Source organism: Macrobrachium rosenbergii, chromosome 27, assembly GCF_040412425.1.
Source record: "Macrobrachium rosenbergii isolate ZJJX-2024 chromosome 27, ASM4041242v1, whole genome shotgun sequence".
Classification (NCBI taxonomy): Eukaryota; Metazoa; Arthropoda; class Malacostraca; order Decapoda; family Palaemonidae; genus Macrobrachium; species Macrobrachium rosenbergii.
Window position 1 is genome coordinate 2,689,802 of NC_089767.1, and position 19,328 is coordinate 2,709,129.

Genomic DNA, 19,328 nt, shown 5'->3' on the forward strand with positions numbered 1-19,328 from the left:
CTTTCTGCGCTGATGGAAATAAAATTCCATCATTGCTTACATGCCACCCCGTTTCATTCAAAATTAGGTGACTGTTCTGGGTAGGGAAAACTGCACACGCGCACACACACACATAGATGCAAATGTGTTTAAAACGTAGTTCCATAGTGATTAAAACCTGGTTAAATACCATATTAATTGTTTTGAATATTTGAATAGGTATGTATATATATATATATATATATATATATATATATATATATATATATATATATATATATGTATATACACACACATACATATTCAAATATTCAAAACAGCAGTGCAGGATTTAACCAGATTTTAATCAGTAAGCAAAACAAGTTTTAAACACATTTGCAGTCAGAATTCAAGCATTGTTAACAAATGTACCAGTATTCAACCAGATTTTAATCACCATGCAACCAGGTATTAATCACATTTTCGGCCAGAATACAAATATTCATAATATTTGTGCTAGTATTTAACCAGATTTTAACCAAGACGGAACCAGGTTTTTAACACGTTGCAGCCAGAATTTAAGCATTTACAGCAATTTTTGTGCCAGTATTAACCCTATTATAAACTTTTTTTTTTAACTAGGTTAAAATCCTTTACGAACATTTTACGGACAAACAAGGACGGTAAGTACAAGCCACACGAATGTACCCGACGTTGATGACCAGGGCAAGGGTGCCATGAAGCAATTAACGGAGGTGTTAATTGAATCAACTTTTGTTTTAAGGATAATCAGCGGCATAATTAAGCCCATATCGTAATTTTCACAGCCATTTTGCGTTTATTTGGCTAATAGCTCGTTACCGCGGCACGCGCTGCCTTGCTCATTAGATGTTGCCTTTTTCCCTTCGCATCGTAAAGGGCCGTGGACGGTTATTGCGTGAAGGGAATTTTGTGCAAGCTAAATTGGTTCGTTACGGAGCCTCCTCTCTCCTCCGCATAAGTATGTTCTGCAGGGGTAGTGCCGTCAGCGCACCTCACGCGGTTCACTGTAGGCATTACTTAAGGTTCTTTGCGGCGTCCCTTCGGCCCCTGGCTGCAGCCCATTTCATTCCTTCTTACACTACCACCATTCAAATTTCCTTTCTTTCATCTTGCTATCCACCCTCTCTTTACAGTTGTTTCATGGTGCAACTAATTTGAGGTTTTCCTTCTGGTACACCTTTCAAACCCTCTATACTGTTAATTTCCCTTACAGTACTGAAAGACCTCATAGGTCCCAGCGGTGGGCCTTTGGCTTAATTTCTGTATTTCATTCCACATAGGTGTGACTTCGGGATGTGAGAGGTAAGAGTTGTGCTTACCCAACACACACACACACATTATATATGTATATATCACTGAATTGTGTGTGTGTTGGTTTGTGTATATTTACAAAACAAACTTGATGATCCCTGTGACTGTTTGCAAAAAAAAAAAAAAAAAAAAAATCGTAAATGATTGTAATCTTTTACCTCTGAGGAGACGAATCTGCAACGTCTTGTCACGAGCCAGAACTTCCTGAGGGCATGAGATGTCATCTTTTTGCTGGTCATTCGATCAGCGAACTTGAGACAAGTTGCGTCTGGTCAGCTCTTGGTAGGGTGGTCACGAAGAAAAAAGACAGACTGTACATTTTAGACATTTTTTACGTAGCGTGTGATTTAATGCTGCTTAAAGTGTGCCTTGTGCATTACTGTGTGACTGTACTAAAGTTTCTTTGCAATGATCTCTAATCTCCGTCTTATCATTTCTCACTTAGCTGTTTAATCTCTCTAACTGTACACTCTATCTTTTAACAGTTCCCATTGCTTAATATCGTTATCGGAGGTAATGGCATTAAGCAATTAATAGAGAAGGATGCGAGGATTAGGATGTGTTGTCAAATCACGCACAAGCACATATATCAGCGTTTCCTTTCCGGTAATATTCAGTGGTTACGGTGAAAAACATTAACAATCTCTTCTGCGTTCACCTTCTAACTGCTAAATCTGAGGTAAACCAGCTGTAGACTGCTTCAACAGTACAAAGTGCTTCGTCCAATTCAGACGGATCTTCAGTGGTACGCAGACACTTTCCCCACAGACAGTCACATTGCGCCACTCACCTGTGGAAACTAAGGCCTGAACTTGCTCCTCCACTCTTCCAGCTACTTTGTAGTAGTTCGTCATTTAACAGTTTTTCATTCTGTTTCCTCTTGCCCAAGTAAATATGTATCACACGTGGAACAGAAATTGTGTTATTTCTATCATATGTGTATATATATATATATATATATATATATATATATATATATATCAATGTAGCATGAATGAATGCGTGCTTGAGAATATCATAAATTCCATGTGGATTTTATGATATATATACATACACATATATATATATGCACACACACATATATACGTATATATATATAATATATATATATATACATATATATATATATATATATATATATATATATATATATATATATATATATATATATATATATATATATATATATATATATATATATATATATATAATGAGTGGATTGTGTGTGCGTGTGTTGTTTATGTATATTGACAAAACAAACTTTGATCTTTACACTTACTTGTTCATGGGACCATCTGCAAAAAATCCACGCAAAAACAAAGTGACAGCTTGCCTTTGTCTAACAGTTTTTTCCCTTGGAAATGTTTGATGTCAGCTCCAAGAATGAATGACGCTTCATCACGGCAGTTTGCGTTCGATACCTCACTGCTATTAATGATACTCAGACCCGATAGTTTATGCAGCACTTATCTCTTTAATGGGACGTTTTTGTCATTCTTAGTCCGCTCTGCTGGGGGATGGCTCCAGGTTTTAAAGCTGCGTAGTCACGAATTCTGCTGCTTGTGTTTCGCATGAACTTTTTTCCCTCGTAAAACTTATTCATATCTCGTGTCCAGGGTTCTCTTGAATATGGGGAGTCCAAGCAACCATATTCCCCGTTGGGGGCTAGTGCCTTCAGTGCACCTCATGCGGTGCACTGTAGGCACTGCTTAAAGTTCTTTGAAGCGTCCCTTCTTTAGGCCCCTAGCTGCAACCCCTTTTCATTCCTTTCGCTGTACCTCCGTTCATGTTTTCTTTCTTCCATCTGACTTTCTTCGACCCTCTCCTAACAATTGTTTCATAGTGCAACTGCTTTGAGGTTTTCCTCCTGTTGCACCTTTCAAATCTTTTTACTGTCAATTTCCCTTTCAGCTCTAAATGACCTCATAGGTTCCAGTGCTTGGCCTTTGGCCTGAATTCTGTATTCTGTTCTATTCCAAACAACCATATGTTCTTTTGTTGGCATTAATCTGTCTGACAAAATAGAGTCGGTCTCCCGAAGTGAGAGAGAGAGAGAGAGAGCGGTGGGTGGCGCCTTTAGTAAAAATCAGAGGTTGGAATCGGATTATAAAATTTAGGCCAAAGGCCTATCTGTGTGACCTGTGGAGTTGTTCATCGCTTAAAACAATGTTAAAACAACTGTTAGGAACGTAGGTATGTAAATACATAAATATATCAAATTCAACCAGCTATTTGTGTAGTGTTATTTGTACAGACACTCAGAAATATTTTGCAACATACTTCAGATCTTTTCGAACAACAGCTTATAATAGTGACATCTGGCGCTATTTGGCAGCTCCGTCGTAAGCGCATGAAACAAGCGCAGACACGACTGGTGCGTCAGATAAATTGCCTCCCGTTTCCCTTAAACCGGTTTTTATTTCTCTTCATCATTATTATAATTCCTCTCTGTTGCTTTTCCGTTGGGTTATTCATCCACGAAGAAGAAAGTCTCTGAATTGACTCCCATAAGGATTGAATGGATGATTAATTATAGTTTTTTTTATTTGACTCTTTTACCCTACCATCATGAGCGAAATTTTCAGAATGTTTCGTTATTTTTCATAATACGGATTTTTCCCTCACCTTCCTTTTTTATATTGTTACCGTATAATTAATAACCAAAATCGAATAAGAAAAGTACATTTCCTTGCATATATATAAAACGAATAAATTATTGCTAGGTGAACGAAAACTTCTGGAACATGTTGCAAGGCATTTTTGAGTGACTGTACTCTCTTGCTTGGAAGGCTTATATATATAACTGTAGCAAGTATGAATTAACCGTCTTGACAGATGTTCTAGCCCGTTCAGACGTCACTCAGGTTACTTCCAAACTACAGTAAAATACGTTGTAAATACGCGTCGGAAACATATTGCATACGTAATCGCAGCAACCGGAGGTGGCGAACACACCTTTGGAAAATACTGGATTATCATATGAGGCGCTGATTAGGATTAGCAGTAAGTCGCTGACTTGTATGTAACATGTTTGTGATGGGTTGGCAGTAAGCTTCTCACACATGTTTATGAAGCTGCAACCTCTTTCATTCCTTTTACTGTGCCTCCGTTCATATTCTCTTTCTTTCAACTTAACTTTTTCAACCCTCTCCTAAAAATTGATTCATAGTGCAACCGCGACGTTTCCCTCCTGTTACACCATTCAGTCCTTTTTACTGTCAATTTCCGTTTCAGCGCTGAATGACCTCAGATGTCCCAGCGCTTGGCCTTTGGCCTAATTTCCATATTCCTATTCCAAATTCGTACGCTTCCCGAATCATACGAGTTGTGTCCGTTTCAAGGGTATTGGTTTGATCATGCAGAGAGACAAACACCAAGTGTATCACTGCTTCTACGTTTATTGTATTACTCCACCTTTTCATTTCCTGTTACCGAGAAAGAAAGTCTATTAGTGTGCATTGCCAGAGTCTGTCTCTCGTGCATGGCACAAATTCATTGCAGTTAATCTTACCATACAAGCTTAAAGTCACTGCATTCAAATTATTTCCACCCAACAGCTTTATGTCATCACGTTACGTAAGACACCAACATACATTGTATGTAACGACTCGTGTCGGTATTTGGCACATGCATAGAACTGCAATGTTTGAGTGATTTTGCAAGTGAAGCTTATTCATAATGTTTCAGATATGTTCATATTTTTTTATTTTTTATTTTTTGAATTATGTGTAGAGTTCTTTGTCCATGGACCCCCTGTATTAAACACAAACTACACACACACACACACACACACACACACACACACACACACACACACACACATATATATATATATATATATATATATATATATATATATATATATATATATATATATATATATATCCCGGATACACGGGGTTTTATATCACAAAATACAACATGATCTATTGATCCCTGTCTCAAATCCGCAAAATTAAAAAGACCAAGCAGTCGCTAAAAAAAAGAAGGCATTTCACTTTTCATAATTCGCTTTGGAAAAACAAGCTAACACACACACACACACAGTGTATTTATAAGTGTGTATTTACGCATGCAAGAAAATGGAGTCTGAAGAATAAAATAGACATTCTGTAAGAATACACCCCATAGGGGGCTAGTGCCGTCAGTGCACCTCCTGCGGTGCACTGTAGGCATTGCTGAAGGTTCTTTGCAGCGTCCCTTCGGCCCCTAGCTGCAACCCCTTTCGTTCCTTTTACTGTACCTCCTTTCATATTCTCTTTCTTTCACCCTACTTTCCACCGTCTCCTATCAATTGATTCATAGTGCAACTACTTTGAGTTTTTCCTCCTGCTACACCTTTCAAACCTTTTACTGTCAATTTCCCTTTCAGCGCTGAATGACCTCATTGGTCCCAGTACTTGGCTTTTGGCCTAAATTCTGTATTCAGTGCAAGAATACATATTGAGGTATTTGGCACCCTCACTCGCAAAACATTATTTGAACTTACAATCCAAATGACATCGCTCTGAAACAAAAAAGGAAAAAAAGAAAAAAGAAAATCGGGGGGAAAGACAAAAATGGGTGATCATCCGTAGTTGAAAAATGGGTGAAAAATACCCTTTGGGCTTCATCCATTTTTAAACTCGGCCGCTATTCAGTGCTCGGATGTTAATGTATCGAATCGGGAATCGCTAAAAAAAAAAAAAAAAAAAAAAAAAAATATTCAGTTCGAAATTAAAATCTTATCGACTTTCCGCTAAACGCAGAGATTTAATATTGCATTTCTGCCATTTTTCTGATCTGCCTTTCACCGCCGCATTTTTCTCTTATTTAATAAAAGTGGGGGCTGAAATGCACCGTTACAAAGTCGTATTATTTACAATGGAATTATTCTCTTTAATGCAGCCGCTGCATAAATAGCCTTTGATGCAGCGAGCGACCAAAGAACTATCAGTGAGTTTCGACCCAAATTAATATTATAGACACAGAGACGCGGAGAACAGACTGACTGCGCGCCGACTGAAATTCGCGATTTACCTCCGAGTACTAAAAATGCGTCGCTAAAATAACAGCGCGAATATTTAATAATGCGTCAAATTATTCTGCGTTAAATCCTACTTTATTATTAGGACCAACGCCGGTTTTGCCGAATTTTTTTTAAAGTCGCAGAATAGCATCGTAAAAACTCCTCTCTCTCTCTCTCTCTCTCTCTCTCTCTCTCTCTCTCTCTCTCTCTCTCTCTCTCTCTCTCTCTCTCTGTATGTGGCATTCCAGCCATCATACGTAATTCTGCTCTCTCTCTCTCTCTCTCTCTGTGGCATTCCAGCCATCATGCATAATTGTCTGCTCTCTCTCTCTCTCTCTCTCTCTCTCTCTCTCTCTCTCTCTCTCTCTCTCTCTCTCGTGGTGACGGTCCACAGCCAACAGCCATCATACCTAATGATCTGCTTATGTACGAGAAAGAGTAGGCAGTTACAAATTCGAGAAATGTGTCCGACAAGCATGAAAAATGAAGAAGAGTGCACGAGAAAGCACTTGCAATGCCTTTCTCCCGTGTAGTTTGGACAATTACACCATTATATCACTGCCACCGAAACGGCGACAAATAAACAGCTCATTAACGGCAAATGACATTACATGTCAGCTAATAGTGATGCAGGGCCCCGCGCTCAGCTTTCACCCAAGAACACGAATTAATGCCTGTTTAAGTATGATTATATTCCGTGTGAATATATTCTTTGTAAACAATAATAGCAGCGGGTTACTGCCGTCAGTGCGCCTCACGGGCTGCTCTGTCAGCGTTACTTAAGGGTCTTTGCAGCGTGCCTTCTTTAGGCCCCTAGCTGCAACCCCTTTCATTCCTTTTACTGTACCTTCACTCATATTATCTTTCTTCCATCTTGCTATCCACCCTTTCTTAACAATTATTTCATAGTGCAACTGCTTTGAGGTTTTCCTCCTGTTACACCTTTCAAACCTTTTACTGTCAATTTCCTTTCCAGCGCTGAATGACCTCATAGGTACCATTGCTTGGCCACTGGCCTAAACCCTATATTCCATTTCCATTTAAGTAAGGTTCTTTGCAGCGTCCCTTCGACCCCTAGCTGCAGCTCCTTTCATTTCTTTTTCTGTACCTCCGTTCCTCTTCTCTCCCTTCCATCATACATTCCACCCTCTCCTAACGTTCACGCAGGATAGATAGATACCCCGTGTGATTTCTGAAAACGTGAAATCCTTTTATTCGAATTATTAAAAGTTCTTGATTCACGCAGGATACCCTTTCTGATTTCTTATGACGCGCCTCTCCCTGATTCCTACAGGATGCTCTATATCTAAATTGTGAAATCGTCGAAGATCCCAAACTGGGAGTCCATTAAGGGATAACAGCTAAACGCCAAAGGATGTTGGGCGGGAGCCAGCTTCCTCCGTACTCGTAACCTCTGCGGAGGGTGCACATTTTGGGAGTCACAAAGCTAAAGCGACCCAGCTTCTGAGAGAGAGAGAGAGAGAGAGAGAGAGAGAGAGAGAGAGAGAGAGAGAGAGAGAGAAGTTCCGAAGGGTGCGTTAAATAATAATCTCCAATATGTGCATATATATATATATAATATATATATATATATATATATATATATATATATATATATATATATATATATATAACAGATATATATAGGGAAAAAATGCACGTTAAAGACAGAAAGAAAGAAGAAGATATATATATATATATATATATATATATATAGAGATATATAGAGAGAGATATAGATAAATATATAAACAGAGAGAGAGAGAGAGAGAGAGAATTTCCAAAAGGCGCGTATTAAATATTCCCCGTATATGTGCCAGAGAGAGAGAGAGAGAGAGAGAGAGAGAGAGAGAGAGAGAGAGAGGCGCGTATTAAATATTCCACGTATATGTGCCAAAGAGAGAGAGAGAGAGAGAGAGAGAGAGAAAGGAGAGTATGAAATAGAGAGAGAGAGAGAGAGAGAGAGAGAATTTCGAAAGGCGCGTATTAAATATTTCCGTATATGAGAGAGAGAGAGAGAGAGAGAGAGAGGGAATTTCCGAAAGGCGCGTATCAAAATAATATTCCCGTATTTGTGCCAGTCGCCTCTTAAATTCACGAGCAGAAGCACACCCACAGCGGGGTTTAATATCTGGATGTTTTGCAAAAACAACGGCGCCGAATTATTATGTAACGATGCCTCTATGAGAGAATGAGTGCAGAGATCCGTGGGCAAGGCCTTCCATTGTGCGCCCATACTTGGAACAGCAAGTGGGAACTGCTTGGATATCCGTAATATAGAATTACATAATACGGGATCTGGGTTAGGTGTTATGCGGGTGTTTATACTAGCGCCAACTAGGCAAACTTGTGTCTTTTATCTTTATATTTATGGGTATATGTATATATATATATATATATATACTGTATATATATACATACTTATATATTTGATTTTAAATCACAAAAAAGGTAAAAACGTCATGATAATACAAAGTCACAGCCACGAAGGAAAAGTGAAACTGTGAGATGCTAAGTACTGTCGTCTTATTACCAAGACACGGTCTTAGCAACTAAAGCTATACAGAGACAAGGGCATATATATATATTGGGTATAAGTCCTAAGGTAATAAAAAAAGGTTGGGAGGTCACAGAACTGTCAACAGATTAACATCGAAATCTACCTATTGGTAATCCTCTTTCATTTTTCTTTCAAATCCTGCTGGAATATATGTTTTATTACAGGGTCAAAAGAAAATAATCTTGGGCTTAAATTTAGGTTCTTCTCCCAGGTCAACTGAATCATAACGGATTCCATCAAGTTACTGGAAATAGTTTCAGTACTTCGTGATGTTACATTGCTTTGGTTCCAATTTATTCTATGGGACTTTTTACTTAGATGCTCAAATACGGCATTATTAAGTCTTACCTGTTCTTACTGAATAATTGTGTTGTTTTAATCTGGTATTTATTTATTTACTGGTCTAATGTAAGTAAAACAAATCACAATCCATATAAGGAACTTTGTATACAATATTGCTATCTTTTAGGGGGCTGTTCTTTATAAGCATGTTTGTAATATTATTATGTGAAAGATACATTTGTATTAAACAATTTAAAAAAAAGGTTTTACAGTTTCAAGTCCAGTATGTATATGTATATATATATATATATATATATATATATATATATATATATATATATATATATATATATATATATATATATATATATATATATATATATATTTATATATCAGAGAAAATAAGCCAAAAATATCGTTTAATATCCAGTCCACTAAGAACCAAGGGAATTATAATTGATATATATATATATATATATAAAATAAGAAGGCCCATAAAACACTATTTAAACAACAAAATAAAGCTTCCATATGAAAACATCCAAAAGGCCACCGAGCAACTATTCTGATAATATTTTCCATTATCCCAAATCCATCGGGAGTAACGTATATAAATAACAAAAGAGAAGAAGCCGGAGTATACCGTAGTAATTGTCATACATTTATATAGATCGCTCTCGCAAAGAATAACAGAGCACAAAAGATCATATTATAGAGTTCGGGAATTTTCCTACATATTAGAAATACAGGGCATGTCATTAACTGGAGGGGGCGGAGTTGGTTTTCATAGAAAGATGTAATATCATCAATCAAACCAACAATATGTTTTGTAATCGGACGCCATTGACACCTTAATCCTCGCACCCTTTTGAAGAAGATGACCCAAGAAACGCGACCGCCAGATCCATCGCCAAACGGGAGCTAATGAGTATGTATGTGAAACGCCATACATCGGAGGCCCAAGGACACACCTTTGTTTTTGTATATATACACACCTATACAACAGGGCATATAAGTGCCTGAAATATATGGTTTCAACGTTTAAATAGTGTTTTATGGGCCTTCTTATTTTCATAGTATTACAGGAAAAGACATTCATATATATATATATATATATATATATATATATATATATATATATATAAACTTTCATCTACAGCTATTACTCTGATACATTCACACTTACACATATGGCAAACTGCTATCGACAGACAGCAACTTCCATTCATTTTCCTTCAGTTATAACATTAGTATTATGTTCTTCATCCCTGAGTATAAATTTTAGGGGTGCACTGTCATTCAGGGATTAAACACCACTAATTTATTATAATTGCTAACTCAGCTGTATCCTTGGGCAATCTATGGGTTCGAAGTGACGATGGAAAACAAAAATATGATGTTTTTTAGTTATTGGCGGGGATATTATCTGGGAGAGAGAGAGAGAGAGAGAGAGAGAGAGAGAGAGAGAGAGAGAGAGAGAGAGAGAGAGAGAGAGACGTATTATATAATGTCTAAATGTGGATCACTCGAGAGAGAGAAAGATTTGTTTTATAATGTTTAAATGTGTATCACGAGAGAGAGAGAGAGAGAGAGAGAGAGAGAGAGAGAGAGAGAGAGAGAGAGAGAGAGAGAGAGAGAGATTAGTCATTCTCTGGAATTTGCAGATTTTAGGCTTTGACAAGAAAAAAAAAATGCTGCAGTTTTCCTCAAATGCCAGCTGACAAAAAAGTGATATCATGGATATAAGTAAGAACATCAGGGCCTTAATCCGAAGGGGAAATGTAAGAGACTAAAAAAGAAAAAAGCTTTGCAGGTATTTAGGTCATGATGGCTGGGGGTGGGCTATGGCCTAGGTACATTTGCTCCAGGTTAGGGGGACGTGGTCCTTTTCTTAGAACATTATGACTTGCTGTAATTGTTTGAATATTGTCAATGTTTTTATGGAGAAAATCGGGCCGTTTCTTTTACATGGCATAAAACTGAAACGATTGGAATGAAGGAATGCAATTCAGCGAAGACATTTCTGCATAAAGATTATTAAACTTAAGAAACAGGCACCACGGTCTGAGAGGACTTCTCTGGAACTCAGCGTTGACCCTCGGGTAAATGTGTCAGAACCGGGAACAGTTGCCAAGCAGACAATTCTCGGGAGAGATATAATACTCGATTTTCCGTTAGATACGCCTTCCGGAATGCAAACTTCTGTGACTCATCGTACTTTCTGTGAGGGTACAAAGCGCTGGCCGCCGACGTTTCATATCAAGACGACGACGGGCTGTTGAATAAAGAAAATGTGAAGGAAGACAATAATACCCAATAGGTAGCAATGACTAATAACCTTCGGTAACCTTCGTCTGGATTCGACTTTTCTCGAGCCCGAGCACCGAACAGTTTCGACCGTTGTATTCGCTGTACTACGTCCCAGCACGGGAGGAAGTCGAACGAAAACGACCCTCGCTCCGAACGTAACGTTTCGGAAACATCGGCCGTCCACTTCCGTTTTCTTTGACCCTAGGCGTTTTTCTTCAATTTTTCGTTTCATTCTTCTGTAGTTCACTCATGTGGCCGCTGTCAACAAATGGATGGTGTTAAAAGTTCTCTCCAATCTAAAAGTTAGGGGGGATCGCTGATTGTTTTGTCTCTGGTCGAGCGCACCGAATATGTATCCTGGAATGAAATAAAGCAAGTGAAGAAAAAAACGGAAAGACGTTTTCTTCCCGATGCTCTCACTTTTGAATTTGAATTAAGAGGAAAAAACATAAAATTAACTAGAGTGGCATATCTTCCCAGCGTAGTAAGGAACGCTGGTAATCTCTCTCTCTCTCTCTCTCTCTCTCTCTCTCTCTCTCTCTCTCTCTCTCTCTCTCTCTCTCCAGAGTAGAAAAGATTTTCAGGGGTATGCGGGATGAAACTTTTTTTTTTTTTTCTTCAGGTCGCGTTGTGTTGGAATGTAGTTTATTTCTTTAGCAGTTTCATAAGATTTATCTAGATTAGATTCTGTAATGTATATCTGTGAATAAATGATCAAGAGTTAATGTGCATATATATATATATATATATATATATATATATATATATATATATATATATATATATATGTATATATATATATGTGTGTGTGTGTGTGTGTGTGTGTGTACACATACCTTCACAAGGATCACGTGACTAAATATATAGCAGGAAATAATGAAATGAAATAATATTGTGTAACTTTTGTATATAGGCTGTTCAGTGCTTATTGCCTCTCTCTCTCTCTCTCTCTCTCTCTCTCTCTCTCTCTCTCTATATATATATATATATATATATATATATATATATATATATATATATATATATATATATAGTGGTGTTTATAGCCTATGTATATATATATATATATATATATATATATATATATATATATATATATATATACTTACGTATATTACTACTGTATATTACTGACCTGTGGTCGCTGATTTCCTTAACAGAGATTTAACCAAACTGGTCGCACTGTGCAAATTACGGGGAATGAAGTTGAACCGAGCATTGTATCCTATACACATCAGTTTCATTGACATTGTTGACAAAGCATTTCAAATTCATTTCAGATCCGGTCCATCTCATTCCAACCATTAAAAAACTCTTTGATCAAACAGATCCGGTCCATTCCTTGAAATATGTTTTTCCATTAAAAAACCCCACTTGGTTTTTGACTCTCAACTCGAATTGTTGCATTAAAACTTGAGATTCACTTAATTTCTTAACCAGGTCCTCTTTCTTCTGAAATATGTTTTTGTCAGTCTGTTGTTTTTCAAGCCCGAAATTTTTACTTAGGTCAGCTGACTTCAACTCGAATTGTTGCATTAAAACTCTCTCTCTCTCTCTCTAATCTCTCTCTCTCTCAGGTCCTCTCTTCTTCTGGTTAAATAGGAGATCTGTCTGGACTGTTCCTTGTGCATCCTGTGTGTCAGTCAATCTGTCAGTCTGTCTGTGTGGTTTCAAGCCCGAAATTAGTTGCTTAGGTCAAAATTGGTCGCCAATTTCGAAACTGCTGATATTTCCGCCTTCACCTCTCTCTCTCTCTCTCTCTCTCTCTCTCTCTCTCTCTCTCTCTCTCTCTCTCTCTCTCTCTCTCTCTCTCTCTCTCGGTTAAATAGGAGATCTGTCATCTAAGCAAGACTAGTTCCTTGCGCATCCTTTATAAAATTTTTCATAATTCTGATTATGCCTTAAATTCGGTCATCCCAGACGATACCTTCCACCACGTAATATCAGATATGCAGTTGACTTTATCAGTTAGCATTATTTTTTGTGAGGTCGAGTAACACATTTTCCTAGGATATTTATTACTGTTATGAGCTGATAGTGGACAGATCTTCCTAATCCTGTAGTTGAACCGTTGGAACTTCGGAAATTCAAACTGGATTCCGTTTTGTTTTTTTTTATTGTGAACAGGTTCACCCGACTCGTGTCGTTTCTGAGTTGCATCTTTTGTTTCATTTCTTTGTTGTATCATTTGAAATATTTTAATCATTCTGCAGTGTTTCTTTTTCTGAACCTGGCTGCTTTCCGATATTGCAGCCCTTGGCCGTGTTCAATAGTAATAGGCTAGTTGATCTTATCTTTAATATTTAGCAAAACCATTTCTAAATGTTACTATTTTTTTTATTTTATACATCTTTCTTTTTATTCATGATTGCTTTGTAAGCTTTTGCTCTACCATTTCTCGTAAATTCACTGGAAAGTTTATGAATACCTTAAGAAATAAAATTAAATTAATATTAGCTACAGCCTGCTTGATAAACATGAACTTTCTAAGTAAGTTTTTCGTTTCAATCACTTATTAGTTAAATACAGACGCTTTCATCATATTATTTATATACATTTCCTGGGAGTTCTTCTTTGGAGGGGTGGCTACAGCTCTCGGTTAGCACGCTGTTGGCCCAGCGTTCGAGTCTCCGTCCGGCCAGTGAAGAATTAGAGGAATTTATTTCTGGTGATAGAAATTAATTTCTCGTCATAATGTAGTTCGGATTCCACAATAGGCTGTAGGTCCCGTTGCTAGGTAACCAATTGGTTCTTAGCCACGTAAAATAAGTCTAATCCTTCGGGCCAGCCCTAGGAGAGCTGTTAATCAGCTCAGTGGTCTGGTTAAACTAAGATATACTTTTAAACTTCATAGTTCTCCATTGGGCGAGTCGGTAGAGTTGTCGCCTAGCACTCGCTAGGCCCGAGTTCGAGTCTCCGGCCGGCTGATGAAGAATTAGAGGAATTTATTTCTGGTAATAGAAATTAATTTCTCGGTATAATGTGGTTCGGATTCCACAATAAACTGTAGGTCCCGTTGCTAGGTAACCATTTGGTTCTTAGCCACGTAAAATAAGTCTAATCCTGCGGGCTAGCCCTAAGAGAGCTGTTAATCAGCTCAGTGGTCTGGTAAAACTAATATAAACTTAACTTTGGGCCTATTCATTCTTTTTCGTAACATTTGCTCTTATTGCTTCTTGTTTTGGCAGTTATTGATAATTTTTGTTTTACCTCACTTTATCTTCATTCAAGCTTGTTTCCATCATGTTTCTAATCATGTTGAGGACGGAGTGCACTTATGGATTTTATGGCAAAAAACATGAAAATCTACTTGCGTTTGAGTTTCTGAACGAACGAAAGAAATTATTTTGCCATTATTTGTATTATTGCATTACACTTAAGCAGCTAGTTTCAATGAAGCATGATATTAACTAGACAGTGCGAATGTAATGAAATTTAAGGTTAATCGTATTTGCGTGGCACTAATTATTAGAACCCAGAAATTATTCATCACATTGAAACCATGAGTGTCCTTATCTCTGGTACAACAGTAATTATGCATATGCATATTCCGCGTGAATAACAGAAAACCTTACAACAAAATCCCAACTTTAGCTCACTTTTGTCACCGGCAGTGGGTAAATGAGTGTCACAGCCGGGACCTTGTAAGACCTGGTCACAACCAGACGGTAAATTACGAGGTCAGGTGTTGACCAGTCTTTTTTTTTCCCGATTGATCAGGTCCCCCCCCCCCCTCTCCACATACACACACAGGCACACGCATTTTCTAGCGGTCCTCACTTCAAAAACCACAGCCTTATAGAAATCTTTTCTATACATACTTCATTTTTATGGTTTTTTTATCTAAAAATTTATTGTTTAAGGATTGAAATTTGGAAATGTATTTTTATATAGCTATATAATGAAGAGGTTCTCGTGTAAGAATTACTGTATGTATTCATGTATACTAAAATAATTATTGGTGCTGTTCTTATGTGACGTGTTGAATATCTTTACCTAGACGAATCAAATGGTGCATTTATTCTCGTAGCTATTTTTCCAGATTCTGTTGTTTTGGTCGTGGAAATTTTTCGACCAGATGCTGGTGTTGTTGAGTGGTCGGCTGAGTATTTTTGGCATTAATTTAAAGTCACATTTTATATTCACAGAGCTAACCGAAAGATTTTATTTTCAATTAGTGCACCTGACTTGAATGAGGAGATGCTATTGTAATCTTTGTCTGTCTCTATGGACGACCGTCTGTCCACCGAATTTGTATTTCAACTTAACTTTTCCAGTAATTATTATACTTAAATGTCCGAGTATGGTATGTTGTTTCAGTTTTAGGTTAAACACATCTCGCTCCACCTGCCCTGCACTTTCCAGGTCTTTTTCTTGTAGTTCCACCAATTGCTTCCAAATTATACAGTTTACATCACTGGACTGTCCTCATGGTGATACTCAATCCTTTTTACTAACCTTAGTACCACAACTATGGATCTCCGCAAAAAGTTTATCTCAAAACTTAGCGTTTAATCATTCATCCCCCATTCAGCGTCTGCATTTCACCTCCATAAAGGAGAGTTGGCTCAACAGTCTCCTCATACATTCCCACTTTGGCTTCCATAGACAGGAGCCAATCTTTGCAGTCCATACATGTGCCTCACTTATGCTCCCTTCCTTGCTTTATTTATAAATATTTACCCATTTCACACACACACACACACACACACACACACACACACACACACACACACACACACACACATATATATATATATATACATCATAAAGAGAGTGAATATGATCACTGAACTATTCACTGATCAGAAAATGCTCATTAATGAAAATCGTTAATGTGTGTTTCTGAGTAATGAAGGATAACATCATTGCAGTGGTACTTGTGTGATGTTGATGCTGACAGTCTTGATTAATGAGAATTATAATGACTTTGACATTGGCGTTACATGAGAGTCATTAGGAAACAAAAGGTATTTTCGAAAATTATTTTTTACGCCTTTCAACATGGTCGTAATAATAATGATGATGATAATAATGATGATGATTACAGAGATAGTCATTATGAAGGTGGTCATACGCAGTTTTGTAATGATGATGATATTATTTTTTGCCTAAAGGATATATGCTGTAATGTTTATCCAAATTGTCTATGGCGATTTTGTCCTCTCTCTCTCTCTCTCTCTCTCTCTCTCTCTCTCTCTCTCTCTCTCTCTCTCTCTCTCTCTCTCTCTCTCTCTCTCTGATATTATGTTTTGCGTAAAGGATAATTGCTGTAATATTTATCCAAATTGTCTGTGACGAAGGGTTTGTTCTCTCTCTCTCTCTCTCTCTCTCTCTCTCTCTCTCTCTGATATTTTTTGAGTAAATATCTGCTGTAATAATTACCCCAGTTGTCTGTGACGAAGGTTTTGTTCTCTCTCTCTCTCTCTCTCTCTCTCTCTCTCTCTCTCTCTCTCTCTCTCTCTCTCTCCCAGAGGCTAATAACAGCCCGAGAGTACAGTTTCCATTAATCAAAGCGTTTTAATAATTACCCGTTGAGAGAAAAGGTTAGCAACAATTAGCGCACCGAAGCCTAAAGGATTAAAGGAGGCCTGTTGAAAATAAGGGGCGAGAGAGAGAGAGAGAGAGAGAGAGAGAGAGAGAGAGAGAGAGAGAAATCAGAAATCCCCTAGATGGCCTCCTCTCCCGCCTCTCAGGTCTTTTCTGCTCCCCTGTTGAGTTCCCTAAATGAGTTCGATTTTGCTTATGTTCTCTTTATATCTGTCTATCTATCTCTTCATCTGTCTACCTATCTAAATATATATATATATATATATATATATATATATATATATATATATATATTTTCTTGTCTTCACTTGTCTTCAGCCCACTTCTAGATGGGGTCGCTGTTTCCTGTCAGCCTTCTCCACCTTCCTCTGTTCAGTGCATCCTGACTTCTGACACCTTTCTCCCCCATGTCGTTTGCTGTTTTATCCTTCCATCTGAACTTTGGCCTTCATTCTTCTTTTCCTTCCCTCCACCTCCATGCTTATAACCCTTTCATATACTTGATCTTCTCTCCCCATAACATGACCAAACCACTTCTTCAGTACTTCCACCACCTTAACTGTTCCTCTAATAAATTAATTTCTGATTGTATCTCGTATATATATATATATATAAATATATATATATATATATATATATATATATATATATATATATATATATATATATATATATATATATATATATATATATATATATATATATATATATATATATATACTGTATATATATATACACATATCGTCAACCTCTCTTTTGCTTCTTTTTACTCTTCTAATTTCTGAGGGACGACTGGCTTTATTCCACCATCCTGTAAACGAAAACTGTTGAGATGGCTACTTGACTGTCCGTTCGCACTTTTTCTGTCCGCACTTTTTCTGTCCTCACTTTTTTTTGTCCGCACTTTTCTTGGTCCGCAATTTTTCTGTCCGCCCTCAGATCTTCAAAACTACTGAGGCTGGAAGGCTGCAAATTGGGATGTTGATCATCAACCCTCCAGTCATCAAACATACCAAATTGCAGCCCTCTAGCCTCCTCAGTGGCTTTTATATAATTTAAGGTTAAACTTCTCCATAATCATACTTCCGGCGCTGCTATAGGTACTAACAACACAGGCCATCATCGGACCGAGGCTGAGTTTCATGGGCCGCGGCTAAGAGTTTCTTGGGCTGTGGCTGAAAGTTTCATACAGCAGTACACGCTGTACAGAAAACTCGATTGCGCCGAAGAAACTTCGGCGCATTTTTTACTTGTTTTTTATGGTGAAAGTTATTACGGTTTCTATCATTAAAATGTTTATAATGGTATGAATATAAACTTAGGGACATTTGATCCCCCCAGGGGCTAGTACTAAACACGGCGAAATACATTTGACCCCCCAAGGGCTGGTGCTATAAACGGCAAAACAGTGTAGGTGAGTCACTGTTTCGCCGTGTTTAGTACTAGCCCCCGGCGGGATCAAATGTTCCTAAGTGCATTTCGCTATCTGCCTGAAATTTCAGGCAGTTCGCGAAATTCGTGGTTTCAGTATCTGCCTATATATATATAACATATATATATATATATAATATATATATATATATACATATATATATATGTACAAACACATATATATATATATATATTCCTCTCTCTCTCTCTCTCTCTCTCTCTCTCTCTCTCTCTCTCTCTCTCTCTCTCTCCTCCGAGTAGCGCCCACCCGAAGTGAGCACCGATATAAAAGAAACACGAAGGAAGAAAATCTTCCGGTCCTTGCTCTTAATAACGTCATCTTGAAGTAGTGTGCGACGCCAGAAGAATGCAATCAAACGGACGCGTTGCAATAAAGGAGATTAACTGGGAGGTTCCGCCAAAAAATAGCGCGGGAAAATTTTTACAAGCTCGTAGCTCTACCCACATAAATTATGGCCGCGCGTTATTCAATTACTGGAACATTTGGTCTGTGGGATGGGCTCCGGAATGGGGTCCTCCCCAGCCTCCCCGCCCCCCCCCCGCCGACCGAAGGCCTTCTTACATGTCTCAGATACCAAATGCCAAAGTCAAGGTTACTTCAGGATTACACATATATGTACAATCCATTATATATATATATATATATATATATATATATATATATATATATATATATATATATATATATATATATAGATAGATATATATATACATGTATGTATGTATATATATATATATATACATACATAATATATTATAAATACACATATATATACAGTATATATATATATATATATATATATATATATATATATATATATATATATAAATTTCTGACTCACGTCAGGATCAGAC

General features: G+C 37.5%; 1 protein-coding gene across 7 annotated transcripts in view; it reads left to right on the forward strand.

Moving 5' to 3' along the window:
* Nucleotides 1–19,328, forward strand: part of LOC136853354 (uncharacterized) — an 832,536-nt gene that overhangs the window by 94,025 nt on the left and 719,183 nt on the right. The window lies entirely within an intron of this gene.